The sequence below is a fragment of the Heptranchias perlo genome, chromosome 8, assembly GCF_035084215.1.
Source record: "Heptranchias perlo isolate sHepPer1 chromosome 8, sHepPer1.hap1, whole genome shotgun sequence".
NCBI classification, from domain to species: domain Eukaryota; kingdom Metazoa; phylum Chordata; class Chondrichthyes; order Hexanchiformes; family Hexanchidae; genus Heptranchias; species Heptranchias perlo.
The window spans coordinates 64,804,574-64,821,658 of NC_090332.1; the positions used below are offsets into that span (position 1 = coordinate 64,804,574).

General features: G+C 44.7%; 1 pseudogene; it reads left to right on the forward strand.

The window, feature by feature from the left end:
• The first annotated feature begins 7,829 nt into the window (after positions 1–7,829).
• LOC137324834 (zinc finger protein 383-like) lies at positions 7,830–16,284 on the forward strand (annotated as a pseudogene).
• Positions 16,285–17,085: the final 801 nt, after the last annotated feature.

Genomic DNA, 17,085 nt, shown 5'->3' on the forward strand with positions numbered 1-17,085 from the left:
ATCTAGTTCGCTTTTGAAAGTTACCAATGAACCTGCTTCCACCAGCTTTTCAGGCAGTGCATCCATTTCATAACAACTCGCTGCCTAAAAAAAATCTCTCCTCATCTCCCCTCTGGTTCTTTTGCCAATTTTCTTAAATCTGTGTCCTCTAGTTAACAACCCTCCCACAAGTGGAAACAGTTTCTCCTTATTTACTCTATCAAAACCCTGCATAAAACCTCTATTGAATCTCCCCTTAACCTTCCCTGCTATAAGGAGAACAATCCCAGTTTCTCTAGCCTGTCCACATCTTCCATACTTTTTGTCTCATATTTCTGCCTTTTTGTTAAAGCCTTCAGTTTGCTGGGCAAGACTTTTCTGAAGCATTAGCAATTGACCCTGCATTACAAATTGTAGCTGATGAAATTGGGAGGAGAGAAATCCTTTTGGCTATACCCATGGTGCTGCACAAATTGGAAGAGATGGAGGATGAATTCCTAAGGCTTCACAATCTTTAGGTTCAACAACACCTCAGGTCCTGTCAATACCTAAGGACCTATGTTTATAGAACATCCCACCCTTAACCGGGCATGTTAGAGGCGGCCTGTCTTCAGTGGATTTACATGTAATGTACAGCACAAAAACAGGCCATTCAGCCCAACTGGTCCATGCCAGTGTTTATGCTCCAAATGAGCCTCCTCTCATTCCACTTCATCTAACTTTCTATAACCTTCTATTCCTTACTCCTTCATATGTTTATCCAGCTTCCCCTTAAATGCATCTATGCTATTCACCTCAACTATTCCATGTGGTAGCGAGTTCCACATTCTTACCACTCTCTGGGTAAAGAAATTTCTCCTGAATTCCTTATTGGATTTATTAGTGACTAGCTTATATTTATGGCCCTCCACAAGTGGAAATCCTTTTCTACTTCTACTCTATCAAACCCTTTCAGAATCTTAAAGACCTGTATCAGATCACCCCTCAGCCTTCTCTTTTCTAGAGAAAAGAGCCCCAGCCTGATCAATCTTTCCTGCTCGGTATAACCTCAGTTCTGGTATCATCCTTGTCAATCTTTTTTGCACCTTCTCCAGTGACTCTATATCCTTTTAATAATATGGAGACTATAACTGTGCACAGTACTCCAAGTGTGGTATAACCAAGGTTCTATACAAGTTTAACATAACTTGTCTGCTTTTCAATTCTGTCCCTTTATAAATGGACCCCAGTGCTTTATTTGTTTTTTAAATGGCTATATTGACCTGCGTCGCTAATTTTAGTGATTTGTGTATCCGTACCCCTAGATCCCTTTGCTTCTCTACCCCATTTAGACTCTTATTTTGCAAGAAGGATGTGGCCTCCTTATTCTTCCTACCAAAATGCACCATCTTGCATTTATCTGTATTGAAATTAATTTGCTATTATGCAAGTTTATTAATGTTGTCTTGTATTTTGTTACAGTCTTCCTCAGTATTAACTACACCCCCCAATTTGGTTTCATCTGCAAATTTTGAAATTGTACTTCCGATTCCCGTGTCCAAATTGTTTATGTGAGTGGTGAACAATGGTGGTCCTAGCACCAATCCTTGTGGAACACCACTTGCCACCTTTTACCAGTCTGAATAACTACCCTTAACCACATAATAGATGGACAATAAGGGTAAAGAGATGCTCAACAATATAGCCTGTAGAGATTTATTTATTGTATCTGTGGTATCTACTTATTTATTTATCATGCAGCAGATGCTGATAATATTGGAGGCTTTGGCTGGACTGCAGTGCAGCACCCTGCCTGACCGATCCCAACAATGAGATCGTTGTTTGCACATCCTAAGGGTGGTGGCATGCTTGATCGTATGTGCACTCAGCTGCTGTGTGAGGTTTCTAATTGGTGTCATGAGCCTTGGCTGCGCATTGTAACTCTGGTCTCCAACAACCCTCCAACATTCTCTAGTGCTCCCTAGTTAATGTCCCAGATCACATTTCTGCGGTCAGAAAGCATTTATGGGGTTGTATTCCTTCCTGTTGTCCATTTGCAATCTTGGCATTCTATTTGACCCTGAGATGAGCTTCCGACCACATATGCGTTCCATCACCAAGACCACTTAATTCCACCTCCGTAATATCGCCAGTCTCCACCCTGCCTAAGCTTATCTGTTGCTGAAAACCTCATCCATGCCTTTTGTCACCTCTAGACTTGACTATTCCAATGCTCTCCTGGCCATCTTCTAATCACCCAGCCTCCATAAACTTGAGCTCATCCAAAACTCTGCTGCCAGTATCCTAACTCGCACCAAGTCCCGTTCACCCATCACCCCTGTGCTTGCTGACCTACTTTAGCTCCCGGTCCTGGAATGCTTCGATTTTAAAATTCTCATCCTTGTTTTCAAATCCCTCCATGGCCTCGCCCCTCCCTAGCTCTGTAACCTCTTCCCCTACAACCCTCCGAGATCTCTGCACTTCTCCAATTCTTGCCTCTTACACATCCCCGATTTTAATCGCTCCACCATTGGCAACCGTGCCTTCAGCTGCCTAGGCTCTAAGCTATGGAATTCCCTCCCTAAACCTCTCCGCCTCTCTACCTCTCTCTCCTGCTTTAAGACGCTCCTTTAAAAGCTACCTCTTTGACCAAGCTTCTGGTCCCCTGTCCTAATATCTCCTTATGTGGCTTGGTGTCAAATTTTGTTTGAAAGTCGCTCTTGTGAAGCACCTTGGGACGTTTCACTACGTTAAAGGCACCTTTTAAATGCCAGTTATTATTGTTATTGTTGTTTTCATTTGGTTGATGTGTGGAGCTTTGATGGCAACAATGAGTTCCATCCATAATGTTTCAGATCCTTGGGAAGCCTGCTAGATGTTAAATCTATGCCCTCTCCAGTCGTTGTCTCCTTTCCACTAGGACAGTGATAAATGTGTTTCCCTGTCAAATGTGGTGTCAGTCTCTTGTTTTCTACAGGTATAAACTGTCAGATAGCCCCTGTGGTGGCTTGGAAGCATAATGCTGTAATTTAGTTTGGCTCAGTTCATAGCATGCTTGTCTCTGAATTAGGAGGTTACAGTTCAAGTCCTACTTTAGGATTTCAACGCAAAATCTAGGCAGTGCTGAGGGAGTGCTGCACTTTTGGGGGTGCCATCTTTGGGGAGGCCCCGTCTGCCCTTAGGTGGATGTAAAAGATCCCATGACACTATTCGAAGAAGTGCAGGGAGTTCACCCTGGTGTCCTGGTCAATATTTATCCCTCAACCAACATCATGAAAACAAATTATCTAGTCATTATCTCATTATTGTTTGTGGGACCTTGCTGTACGCAGATTTGCTGCTACGTTTCGTACATCACAACAGTGACTACACTTCAAAAGTACTTAATTGGTTATAAAGTGCTTTGGGACACCCTGAGGTCGTAAAGGGCACTATATAAATACAAGTCTTTCTTTTTCGATGAGATGTTACATTGAGGCCCTGTCTGCCTGTTCAGGTGTACCAAAAAAAATCCCATGGCATTATTCAAAGAAGTACTGAGTGTTTGTCCAGTATCCTGCCCAATATTCATCCTTTAACCAACACCACAAAAAGTAAATTAACTGGTCATTCATTTGTTGTTTGTGGTTGCTGTCACTTTTGCCAAAATAACAGTGGCTACGCATCAAAAGTAATCCATTGGCTGTGGAAATGCTTTGGGACATCTTGAATTTATAACAAGGCCATGTATAAATGAATCTTCTTTCTTTTTTTAGTGACATTCACAGATATGGGAAGAGCTGTTCAATTCTGCAATTTAGCCTGCATCAGGTAGCATAGCTTGGCCATTGCATCTCCATGTGGAGTCAGGGGACATGTAGCAGAATGGATAGCAAACTGGCTACAAAAGAGAAAACAGAGAGTAGCGGTTAAGGGTAGTTACTCAGACTGGCAAAAGGTGGGAAGTGATGTTCCACAAGGATCGGTGCTGGGACTACTGTTGTTCACCATTTACATAAACGACGCCAAATTGCGGGGTATAGTTAATACTGAGGAGGACTGCGATGAAATACGAGAAGATATCAGTAAACTTGCAGAATGGGCGTGTAATTGGCAAATGGTGCTTTGTTACATATGACAAACCCGTGCATACAAAACAGAAAAGGCCAGAAATACATTGCAGGTCTGTCAACATCTGTTAAGAGAAAAGATTTGTTAACCCTTCATCAGAACAGACAATGTCTAACATTGAAAGTTTTGATGAAATATCTATTCCTGCTCTACTTTGAAAAGTGCCGTAGCAATCGATATAATGTTTTTAATTAATTTTTTTAATAAAGATAATGTGTATGTGCTTCACTGAATATTTTATAACTAATAAATTATGAAAATAAAAAGAAAGGATTGCATTTATATAGTGCCCTATCATGTCCCAAAACGCTTCACATACAATGAATTACTTTGAAGTGACATTTATGTGGATAAATGAGGCAGACAATTTATGCACAGCAAGGTCCTACAAACTAAAATTGAATGAAAATTAAACATCAATTTCCACATTGCTTACACAAAAACACATGCACCAGATCACCACCATTGATGCAAAAGGACAGTTTTAGGGACTGGGGCCATGTTAATCTTTAACAATGGAAGCTATTGTATAATGTGGATTCTCATATTGGGATTTAACAGGTCACTGCTTAAACAGAACAAGATTAACCTTGATGTGCAACTTCTTATATCTGATGAACATTCAAACATTTTTAAATGCTTTGTACTTCTGAATAGGAATGACATAATAGTAATTGCATCTTTTCTACTTCTTATGGTATACTTCTAAAATTTATTTTAAAATTTAAATTTATTTCCTGTAGGTGTCACACTTCATGCATCATTTCTTATCACAATATCATCATGTAAAGCACCTTGGGATGATTTGCTACGTTAAAGGTGCTAAATAAATGCAAGTTGTTGTTGGTTTAAGACACCCCTAATGTTATAAAATGGCATATTCGCTCCCTCACGTGAGCAACGTCACTGGATATCTGCTAATATTAACAAAAGTTTTTTTAAAAAGCTTTCCAATGTATGATAGTTGAAAATAGCAGATACACTACCCGAAATTCACTGCTGGCCAGAATGTACCCTATTGTTATTAGTGAAGCACAGACGCGTAACAGACTTATTTAAGTCAACAATGACGTTATTTTCGTTTCATGGCTCTGCCAGCAGTTGTGGTGCATGGTGGGATGATGTGAAAGACTCTCACGCCTGCAGCAAGTAGGCAAGGGGATTACAATAAACCCACCGATAAACATTGTGCGAAGCTCAGGCCAAGCATAATGGGCTATGGTCCCACCCTTTGTTTACTGCAGCCGCTATTAGCTACGGGGTACTCTCCACTGTTACAAGCCTCGGTGTTATAGATGGGATGGGAAAGAGAGGCAGAAGGTGAAGCAAAGGGTCAGAATAATCAACAAATGGACATGACTTTATTTGGGGGGCAGGGGGCATGGTGCGGAACGTTGCGTTCCGCCATCTTGGGACAGGAAGGTAGGAAGGCATCAGTGTGCAGCAGGGCGCGTGCGTTCCACCATCTTGGGAAAGAGACGCAATAGGATTTGGTGTCTTTGTAAACCAGTGACTAAGAGAAAATCAGCCATATTATTAAAAGGATATCGAAGCACTGGAGAAGGTGCAGAAAAGATTTACAAGGATGATACCAGAACAGAGCGGTTATACCTATCAGGAAAGATTGAACAGGCTGAGGAGTGACCTGATAGAGATCTTTAAGATTCTGAAAGGGTTTGATAGGGTAGACGCAGAGTAGATGTTACCACTCGCAGGGGAGACCAAACTAGAGGCCATAAATATAAGATAATCACTAATAAATCCAATAGGGTATTCAGAAGAAACCTCTTGTGGTTAGAATGTGGAACTCGCTACCACAAAGAGTAGTTGAGGCCAATAGCATGGATGCATTTAAGGGGAAGCTAGATAAACACATGCGAGAGAAAGGAATAGAAGGTAATGCTGATATGAGTTAGATGAAGTAGGGTGGGAGGAAGCTAGTGTGGAGCATAAACACCGGTATGGACCAATTGGGCTGAATGGTCTGTTTCTGTGCTGCATATTCTATCTCAGTCTCAGCAGGCTATTCATTCAGGGGTGAGCATGTTAGGGAATGGATGTTTTTACTTATAAATTTATAAGCTATTCCACAAGATAATAGGGTTCAAAGGCATTTAGTGGCTTTCATAGGAATTAAGTATGCAATGATAACTATAATTACCAACAATTACACATATACAATAATAACCATCACTAATAATAATTACATATACTCAGGGTTATACTTATGATACGAGGTACCAGAGCATTCACCAGATCACAGGTTTCAAGCTCGAGGGGATCGGCTGGCCAAGCCTTTTCAAATTATGAAGTATCTATTCTAACACCCTTCTTTTTGTACCTTTCTTTCTAGCTAAGTGAGGATCCTCATGTTTCAAAGTATTGCCTAATCCAATTAGCTGCAATAACTTCAGTTTTAACAAGAGTAACTCCCCAAGCCTGACTATTTATGACACGTGCCGTTTCAAGGCTAGAGCTAACAGAAACAGTTTTGTGGCCTCTCCTTATCAGCTAAAACACTGTCTGACTGGAATCCCTTTTACTAACTCAACATTGCTCACACAAACTCACTTAAAAGCTAAAATTAATACAAAGAATCCTTACAAGCATCACACGTTGGGTAAGGATAGAGCTGGGCTGAGTGTTGTGTATATAATGGAGGATACTCATGCAGTCTGAGTGCCAACTACGGTCTTTAGAAGCCTCTGTGGCAGTCTTCAGATTGCATCCTATTCAAGGAAGAAAGAACTTGCATTTATGTAGCACCTTTCACAACATCAGCATGTCCCAAAGCGCTTCACAGCCAATTAAGTACTTTTAAATTATAGTCACTTTTGTAATGTTGGAAATGCAGCGGCCAATATGCACACCGCAAGATCTCACAAACAGCAATGTGATAATGATCAGATAATCTGTTTTAATGATGGTTGAGGGATAAATATTGGCCAGAACACTTAGAGAAATTCCCTGCTCTTCCTTGAATAGTGCCATGGGACCTTTTACCTGCATCTCACAGGGCAGACGGGGTCTCGGTTTAACATCTCACCTGACAGACGGCATCTCCACCAGTGGAGCATTCAGTGCATTGGTGTGTCAGCCTAGATTATGTACTCAAATCTCTGGAGTGGGGTTTGAACCCATGACCTTCTGAACCAAGACTGACACCGGTCTCACATTTCTTGCCCTACTAGTCGTTTAAACGAACAGTGCAAGCCTCTGACCTATCTTTGAATCCAACATATTGTTAAGTTAACGACAAACCCTCGAATTACTCCCTAGGCCCTCTAAGTCTGGTTCTTGAAGTGAAATAATATATTTAAAATAAATGAGTTGATCTTCTGTCACATTGCACACTAAAAGTCAAGACCAAGGGCACTTTACAGGTCAAGCAGGGCTAGAGGGCAGGGAGAGAACTGGACCAAGGCTGGGGAGGGGGAAAAAAGGAGAATGTGGAGAGGAGGAGAGGAAGAGTTAGGGAGAATGGGGAGGGTGGGGAGATGAGGCAGGGTGCAGAGGAGGGGAGAACCATGAAGCGAAAGGGAGCAGGGTGGGGGAGAGACTGGGGGAAGGTTTCTGAATTTGTTTTTTTTTAAAATTAAATTTGTTTTCCATTTTAAAATATATACTTTAATATATTTTTCAATACAGCTCAGCCATATAGGGAATTCCCAAGTTCAATCCCCAGTCTGTGGTGTGTTCACTGATTTCAGGGAGGACAGTGGTAAGAACAGTACGGCTCCAACACTGGCATCCACCCGACAATGTGGAAAATTGCCCAGGTATGTCCTGTCCACAAAAAGCAGGACAAATCCAATCCGGCCAATTACCGCCCCATCAGTCTACTCTCAATCATCAGCAAAGTGATGGAAGGTGTCGTTGACAGTGCTATCAAGCGGCACTTACTCACCAATAACCTGCTCACCGATGCTCACTTTGGGTTCCATCAGGACCACTCGGCTCCAGGCCTCATTACAGCCTTGGTCCAAACATGGACAAAAGAGCTGAATTCCAGAGGTGAGGTGAGAGCAACTGCCCTTGACATCAAGGCAGCATTTGACCGAGTGTGGCACCAAGGGACACTAGTAAAATTGAAGTCAATTGGAATCAGGGGGAAAACTCTCCAGTGGCTGGAGTCATACCTAGCACAAAGGAAGATAGTAGTGGTTGTTGGAGGCCAATTATCTCACCCCCAGGACATTGCTGCAGGAGTTCCTCAGGGCAGTGTCGCAGGCCCAACCATCTTCAGCTGCTTCATCAATGACCTTCCCTCCATCATAAGGTCAGAAACGGGGATGTTCGCTGTTGATTACACAGGGTCGCAACCCCACAGATAATGAAGCAGTCCGTGCCCGCATGCAGCAAGATCTGGACAACATCCAGGCTTGGGCTCATAAGTGGCAAGTAACATTTGCGCCAGACAAGTGCCAGGCAATGACCATTTCCAATAAGAGAGAGTCTAACCACCTCCTCTTGACATTCAACGGCATTACCATCGCCGAATCCCCAACCATCAACATCCTGGGGGTCACCATTGACCAGAAACTTAACTGGACCAGCCACATAAATACTGTGGCTACAAGAGCAGGCTGGGTATTCTGTGGCGAGTGACTCACCTCCTGACTCCCCAAAGCCTTTCCACCACACACAAGGCACAAGTGTGATGGAATACTCTCCACTTGCCTGGATGAGTGCAGCTTCAACAACACTCAAGAAGCTCGATACCATCCAGGACAAAGCAGCCCGCTTGATTGGCACCCCATTCACCACCCTAAACATTCACTCCCTTCACCACCAGCGCAATGTGGCTGCAGTGCGTACCATCCACAGGATGCACTGCAGCAACTCGCCAAGGCTTCTTCGACAGCACCTTCCAAACCCGCGACCTCTACCACCTAGAAGGACAAGGGCAGCAGGCACATGGGAACAACACCACCTGCAGGTTCCCCTCCAAGTCACACACCATCCCGACTTGGAAATATATCACCGTTCCATCATCTTCATTGGGTCAAGATCCTGGAACTCCCTACCTAACAGCACTGTGGGAGAACCTTCACCACACGGACTGCAGTGGTTCAAGAAAGCGGCTCACCACCACCTTCTCAAGGGCAATTAGGGATGGGCAATAAATGCTGGCCTCGCCAGCGACGCCCACATCCCATGAACGAATTTAAAAAAAGAATGCTGCATTTGGCCTCAGCATCCCTGGGTTTAGGAGAGGAAGATCGCTCAGATTGCCCATCCCTGCGTAGTAATCAGGATTGGCACTCTGGCCGTTTCCCTCCAGGGCTTACGTATAAATTCTAGTCTGATACTTAAATGCAATAATGAGGCAGTGCTGCATTGTCAGAGATGTTGGATGAGATGTAAAACTGAGGCATGTCTGCCTGTTTGATCCTGCCCTACTCCTATTCTGTGCACTTGCTGGTTTTGGACTTGACACAATGGAAATTCCATTTAAAAACTTAAGATTGATATATCTTTGAGCGCGTTGTCTCAATTACATTAATAGTCCTTTCCGAGTTTAAAGATGGGCGAAGACATGGAGAGGTGACACTTATGCAATATGCACACTTCAGTATTGCTCGTTATAACTACCTCACCCCACTTGGTTGCGGTACTGAACGATTTAGATTAGGAAGAACCATGGTTCCATAGTCTGTGCTGCATTAACTGATCTCTGCCATACAGGATGAGTGTAAGGAATCTTACAACACCAGGTTATAGTCCAACAGTTTTATTTGAAAATCACAAGCTTTCGGAGGCTTTCTCCTTTGTTAGGTGAGTGTGGGATTCCATGAAGGTTACCGCATATATAGTCAGAGAACAATGCCTGGTGATTACAGATAATCTTTCCAACTGCCCGTTGTCAAGGCAATCAGAGGAGTCGAATAGTGTTCAGACAGAGAGACATTACATACGGGACTACTGAATATACAAACGGTCAGAACCCAAAGACAGAGAGAGAGAGAGAAACATCCGAAAGGAAGAGAAAGAGAGAGAATGACCAGTTGTATTAAAAACAGATAACTTTTTTCGCTGGTGGGGTTACGTGTAGCGTGACATGAACCCAAGATGCCAGTTGAGGCCGTCCTCATGGGTGTGGAACTTGGCTATCAATTTCTGCTCGACGATTTTGCGTTGTCGTGTGTCTCGAAGGCCGCCTTGGAGAACGTTTACCCGAAGATCGGTGGCTGAATGTCCTTGACTGCTGAAATGTTCCCCGACTGGGAGGGAACCCTCCTGTCTGGCAATTGTTGCGCGGTGTCCGTTCATCCGTTGTTGCAGTGTCTGCATGGTCTCGCCAATGTACTCCGGGGCATCCTCTCCTGCAACGTATGAGGTAGACAACGTTGGCCGAGTCGCAGGAGTATGAACCATGTACCTGGTGGGTGGTGTCCTCTCGTGTGATGGTGGTATCTGTGTCGATGATCTGGCATGTCTTGCAGAGGTTGCCGTGGCAGGGTTGTGTGGTATCATGGACCCTGTTCTTCTGAAAGCTGGGTAATTTGCTGCGAACGATGGTCTGTTTGAGGTTGAGTGGTTGTTTGAAGGCGAGTAGTGGAGGCGTGGGGATGGCCTTAGCGAGGTGTTCGTCGTCATCGATGACCTGTTGAAGGCTGCGGAGAACATGGCGTAGTTTCTCCGCTCCGGGGAAGTATTGGACGACGAAGGATACTCTGTTGGTTGCATCCCGTGTTTATCTTCTGAGGAGGTCTATGCGATTTTTCGCTGTGGCCCGTCGGAACTGTCGATCGACGAGTCGAGCGTCATATCCCGTTCTTACGAGGGCGTCTTTCAGTGTCTGTAGGTGTCCATCGCGTTCCTCCTCGTCTGAGCAGATCCTGTGTATTCGCAGGGCCTGTCCATAGGGGTCCACAGCTGAGAAGGGGAGAAAAATAAGTTTTTTGTGTGTTTTTGCAGGAGAAAAGCACAAAGTCAAACCATATCATGCACAGAGAACTCTGGAAGGATGGACAGCAGGGTTAGAATCACATCATCAACCAAGGAACAACTCTGAGGTGCCAGCTGAGGGGAAAATGTCAATCCTTTGAACTTCAATCAACGCAGAAGCAGTTGGGGAGGAAATACTTCTGCATGTCCAGTCGGTCAGGAGAATTTTGGTATATTGTTGGAACTGAAACCGGTTAGCAGTATTGAGCATTGCTTTAAAAGTGAGATTTGAGAAGGCCCGGGGGGGTTGTTCACTCCAAGGGCTGGGGAGACTTCTGACCCAAGGAGGTGATAGTTTTTCCAGGTTCCCTGAGTCCCAGCTACATCCCTTCAAACACAGACTTTACAGATGCTCGTTTTGCAAGGACCTTCCCTTGGCTCTTGGTGCACCAGCGCATCCGCACGGGCGAGAAGCCGTTCAAATGCAAGGTGTGCGGAAGAGCCTTCATGCAGTCGTCGAGCCTCCTGAGCATCAGCGAATCCACACAGAGGAGAAGCCCTTCCAGTGTGACGTCTGCCAGAAATACTTCACTGAGTCCTCTTCACTCAGAATGCACCACCTGATCCACATGGGTGAGAAGCTGTTCAAATGCTCCAAGTGTGGGAATGGCTACAGCATCCCGGCTGTAGTGCTGAAGACTTGTGCTCCAGAACTAGCTGCGCCTCTAGCCAAACTGTTCCAGTACAGCTACAATACTGGCATCTACCCGACAATGTGGAAAATTGCCCAAGTATGTCCTGTCCACAAAAAGCAGGACAAATCCAATCCGGCCAATTACCGCCTCATCAGCCTACTCTCAATCAATAGCAAAGTGATGGAAGGTGTCGTCGACAGTGCTATCAAGCGGCACTTACTCACCAATAACCTGCTCACCGATGCTCAGTTTGGGTTCCGCCAGGACCACTTGGCTCCAGACCTCATTACAGCCTTGGTCCAAACATGGACAAAAGAGCTGAATTCCAGAGGTGAGGTGAGAGTGACTGCCCTTGAAATCAAGGCAGCATTTGACCGAGTGTGATGCCAAGGAGCCCTAGTAACATTGAAGTCAATGGGAATCAGGGGGAAAACTCTTCAGTGGCTGGAGTCATACCGAGCACAAAGGAAGATGGTAGTGGTTGTTGGAGGCCAATCATCTCATCCCGAGGACATTGCTGCAGGTGTTCCTCAGGGCAGTGTCCTAGGCCCAACCATCTTCAGCTCCTTCATCAATGACCTTCCCTCCATCATAAGGTTAGAAATGGGGATGTTCGCTGATGATTGCACAGTGTTCAGTTGCATTCGCAACCCCTCAGATAATGAAGCAATCCGTCCCCGCATGCAGTAAGACCTGGACAACACCAGGCTTCGGCTGATAAGTGGCAAGTAACATTTGCGCCAGACAAGTGCCAGGCAATGACCATCTCCAACAAGAGAGCGTCTAACCACTTCCCCTTGAAATTGAACAGCATTACCATCGCCAAATCCCCCACCATCAACATCCTTGGGGGTCACCATTGACCAGAAACTTAACTGGACCAGCCACATAAATACTGTGGCTACAAGAGCAGGTCAGAGGCTGGGTATTCTGCGGCGAGTGACTCATCTCCTGACTCCCCAAAGCCTTTCCACCATTTACAAGGCACAAGTCAGGAGTGTGATGGAATACTCTCCACTTGCCTGAATGAGTGCAGCTCCAACAACACTCAAGAAGCTCGACACCATCCAGGACAAAGCAGCCCGCTTGATTGGCACCCCATCCACCACCCTAAACATTCACTCCCTTCACCACCGGCGCACTGTGACTGCAGTGTGTACCATCCACAGGATGCACTGCAGCAACTCGCCAAGGCTTCTTCGACAGCACCTCCCAAACCCGCGACCTCTACCACCTAGAAGGACAAGGGTAGCAGGCACATGGGAACAACACCACCTGCACGTTCCCCTCCAAGTCACACACCATCCCTACTTGGAAATATATCGCCGTTCCTTCATCGTTGCCGGGTCAAAATCCTAGAACTCCAGACCGAACAACACTGTGGGAGAACCTTCACCACACGGACTGCAGTGGTTCAAGTCGGCAGCTCACCACCACCTTCTCAAGGGCAATTAGGGATGGGCAATAAATGCTGGCCTTGCCAGTGACACCCACATCCCATGAACGAATTAGAAAAAAAAGGTCATCGCAGCTGCTGATCGACCAGCTCTTGCACGCTGGCTCAAGGACTTCAATGACCTGTCCCACTTCTCCCACCATCAGCACATCCACACTAGTGAGAAGCCCTTTGAGTACAGTGTTTGCAGCAAGGCCTTCATATAGTCTGACCACCTCACCAACCACTAGCGAGTTCACACTGATGCTGCTCCAGTGGAACCTCTGCCAGAAACATTTCTTCTCGTTCATGGAGCACTAATGCATCCACACAGGCGAGAAGCCATTCAAGTGTGAGGTGTGCGACCAGCACTTCAACCAGTCCGTTATCCTCACCAACCACTGGCGCATCTTCACTGGTGAGAAAACCTTCCAGTGCGCCATAGTAGGTACATAGTATCATCGTAGGTACAGCACAGGAGGAGGCTATTCGGCCCATTGTGCCTGCGCTGGCTCTTTGAAAGGGCTATCCAATTAGTCCCATTCCCCTGCTCTTTCCCAAAGTTATGTAAATGTTTTCCCTTCAAGTATTTATCCAATTCCCTTTTGAAAGTTACTATTGAATCTGCTTCCACTACCCCTTCAGGTAGTGTATTCCAGATCATTACAACTTGCTGCGTAAAAAAATGTTTCCGTGTGTCGTCTCTGGCTTTTTTGCCGATCCCCTTAAATCTGTGTCCCCTACTTACTGACCCTTCTGCCATTGGAAACAGTTTCTCCTTACTAACCCTATCAAAACCCTTTATGATTTTGAACACCTCAATCAAATCTCCCCTTGGTTCCGCTGCTGCCACTAACAGCTACTCCTGATCATTCTTTTGTTTCTTAACCTGTCCCATTACCACCCTCCTTGCCTTGCACCATCATCCTTTTTGTCATTTAATCACTCGTGCCCTCTACCCTATCACAGACCTTCCCTTTGTTCTATCCTCCCCACCCCTCCCTCCCCCTCTTTGCCTGACTCTGTACTTGCTCTTTTAACATCGTCCAGTTCTGACAAAACGTCTTCGACCTGAAACGTTAACTCTGTTTCTTTCTCCACAGATGCTGCCTGACTTGCTGAGCTTCTCCAGGATTTTCTGATTTTACTCACCTTAGCCTTCTCTGTTCTAAGGAGAACAACCCCAGCTTCTCCAGTCTCTCCACATAACTGAAGTTCCTCATCCCTGGTACCATTGTAGAAATCTCTTCTGCACCCTCTCTAAGGCCTTGAGATCCTTCCTAAAGTGTGATGTCCAGAATTGAACACAATACTCTAGCTGAGGCCTAACCAGTGTTTTATAAAGGTTTAGCATAAATTCCTTGTTTTTGTACTCTATGTCTCTGTTAATAAAGCCCAGGATCCCATATGTTTTTTTAACAGCCTTCTCAACCTTTCCTGCCACCTTCAAAGATTTCTGTGCATACACCCACAGGTCTCCCTGTTCCTGCACCCCCTTTAAAATTGTACCATTTACTTTATATTGCCGCTCCTCATTCTTCCTACCAAAGTGCATCACTTCACACTTCTCTGTGTTAAATTTCATCTGCCATGTGTCTGCCCATTTCCCCATTCTGTCTATGTCCTCCTGAAGTCTGTTACTATGCTCCACATTGTTTACTACATTTCCGAGTTTCGTGTCATCTGCAGACTTTGAAATTATACCCTCTATACCCAGACCAGGTCATTAATATATATCGAAAAGAGCAGTGGTCCTAATACTGACCCCTGGGGAACACTACTGTATACTTCCCTCCAGTCTGAAAAACAACCATTCACCACTACTCTCTGCTTTCTGTCCCTTAGCCAATTTTGAATCCACGCTGACACTGTCCCTTTAATCCCATGGGCTTTAATTTTGCTAACAAGTCTATTATGTGGTACTTTATCAAATGCCTTTTGAAAGTCTACACCAATCACACTACCCTCATCAACCCTCTCCATTACTTCATCAAAAAAATCAATCAAGTTAGTCAAGCACGATTTTCCTTTATCAAATCTGTGCTGACTTTCATTTATTTGCCCAAATTTTTCTAAGTGCCAATTAATTTTGTCCCAGATTATTGTCTCAAAGTTTTCCCATCACCGATGTGAGGTTGATTGGCCTGTAATTGCTGGGTTTATCCCTCTCCCCTTTTTTGAACAGGGGTGTAACATTTGTAATCCTCCAGTCTTCTGGCACTGTCCCCATACCTAAGGAGGATAGGAAGATTGTGGCCAGAGCCTCCACAATTTCCACCCGTACTTCTCTCAGTAACCTAGGATGCATCCCATCTGGAACGGATGACTTTTCAACTTGTTTTCTGCCAATCTTTTAGCTATCTCCTCTTTATCTATTTTTATCCCATCCAATATCGCTAATATCTCCTCCTTTACTGCTACATTGGCAGCATCCTCTTCTCTACTGAAGACGGATGGGAAATATTCATTTAGTACCACAGCCATGCCCTTTGCATTCACAAGAAGATCTCCATCTGCAAGAGGCACTTCACAGACCCCTCCTCTCTCACTTCACACCAGCGCATCCACACGGGCAAGAAGCCCTTCTTCTGCACTTGTCTGTATGAGGAGCTTTGCCAACTCCTCAGAACTCGCGAGGCACAGGCGCATCCACGCAGGTGAGAAGCCCTTCAAGTGCAAGGTTTGCAACAAGGGCTTCACGCAGTCAGCGGACCTCATAGTATCATTGTATGGTACAGCACAGGAGGAGGCCATTCAGCCCAATGTGCCTGAAAGAGCTATCCAATTAATTCCACTCCCCTGCTTTTTCCCCATAGCCCTGCAAATTTTTCCCCTTCATTTATTCAATACCCTTTTGAAAGTTACTATTGAATCTGCCTCCACCACCTTTCGGGCAGTGCATTCCAGATTATAACAACTCGCTGCATTAAAAAATGTTCCCTCATGTCCACCTCTGGTTCGTTTGCCAATCACCTTAAATATTTGTCCTCTGGTTACCGACCCTTCTGCCACTGGAAACAGTTTCCCCTTATTTACTCCATCAAAACCATTCATGATTTTGAACACCTCAGTCAAATCTCTTCTTAACCTTCTCTGCTCTAAGGAGAACAACCCCAGCTTCTCCAGTCTCTCCACATAACTGAAGTCCCTCATTTCTGGTACCATTCTAGTAAATCTCTTCTGCACCCTCTCTAAGGCCTACCTAAAGTGTGGTGCCCAGAATTGAACACAATAGTCTAGCTGAGGCTTAACCAGTGTTTTATAAAGGTTTAGCATAAATTCCTTGCTTTTGTGCTCTATGCCTCTATTAATAAAGCCAAGGATCCCATATATTTTGTTAACAGCCTTCTCAACTTATCCGGCCACCTTCAAAGATTTATGTGCGTACACCCCCAGGTTTCTCTGTTCCTGCACCCCTTTAAAATTGTACCATTTACTTTATATTGCCGCTCTTCATTCTTCCTACCAAAATGTATAACTTCACACTTCTCTGCGTTAAATTTCATCTGCCATGTGTCTGCCCATTTCACCAGTCTAACTATGTCCTCCTGAAGTCTGTTACTATCCTCCACATTGTTAACTAAATTTCCGAGTTTCGTGTCATCTGCAAACTTTGAAATTATACCCTGTGTACCCAAGTCCAGGCCATTAATATATGTTAAAATGTTCCTAATACCAACCCCTGGGAAACATCACTGTATACTTCCCTCTTGTCTGAAAAACAACCATTCACCATTACTCTCTGCTTTCTGTCCCTTAGCCAATTTTGTATCCACACTGCCACTGTCCCTTTAATCCCATGGGCTTTAATTTTGCTAACAAGTCTACTATGTGGTACTTTGTCAAATACCCATGGCTCGTGTGAACACACGATCCGGTAAGCAGTCAGTGCCCGCAGGAGACCAGACGAAGAAAAAGAATTGAATGGGCTCCTGGAACCACTTAATTTTAAAACCTAAGCAGGGAGATTGGAGCATCATGTGTAAAGAAGCAGCT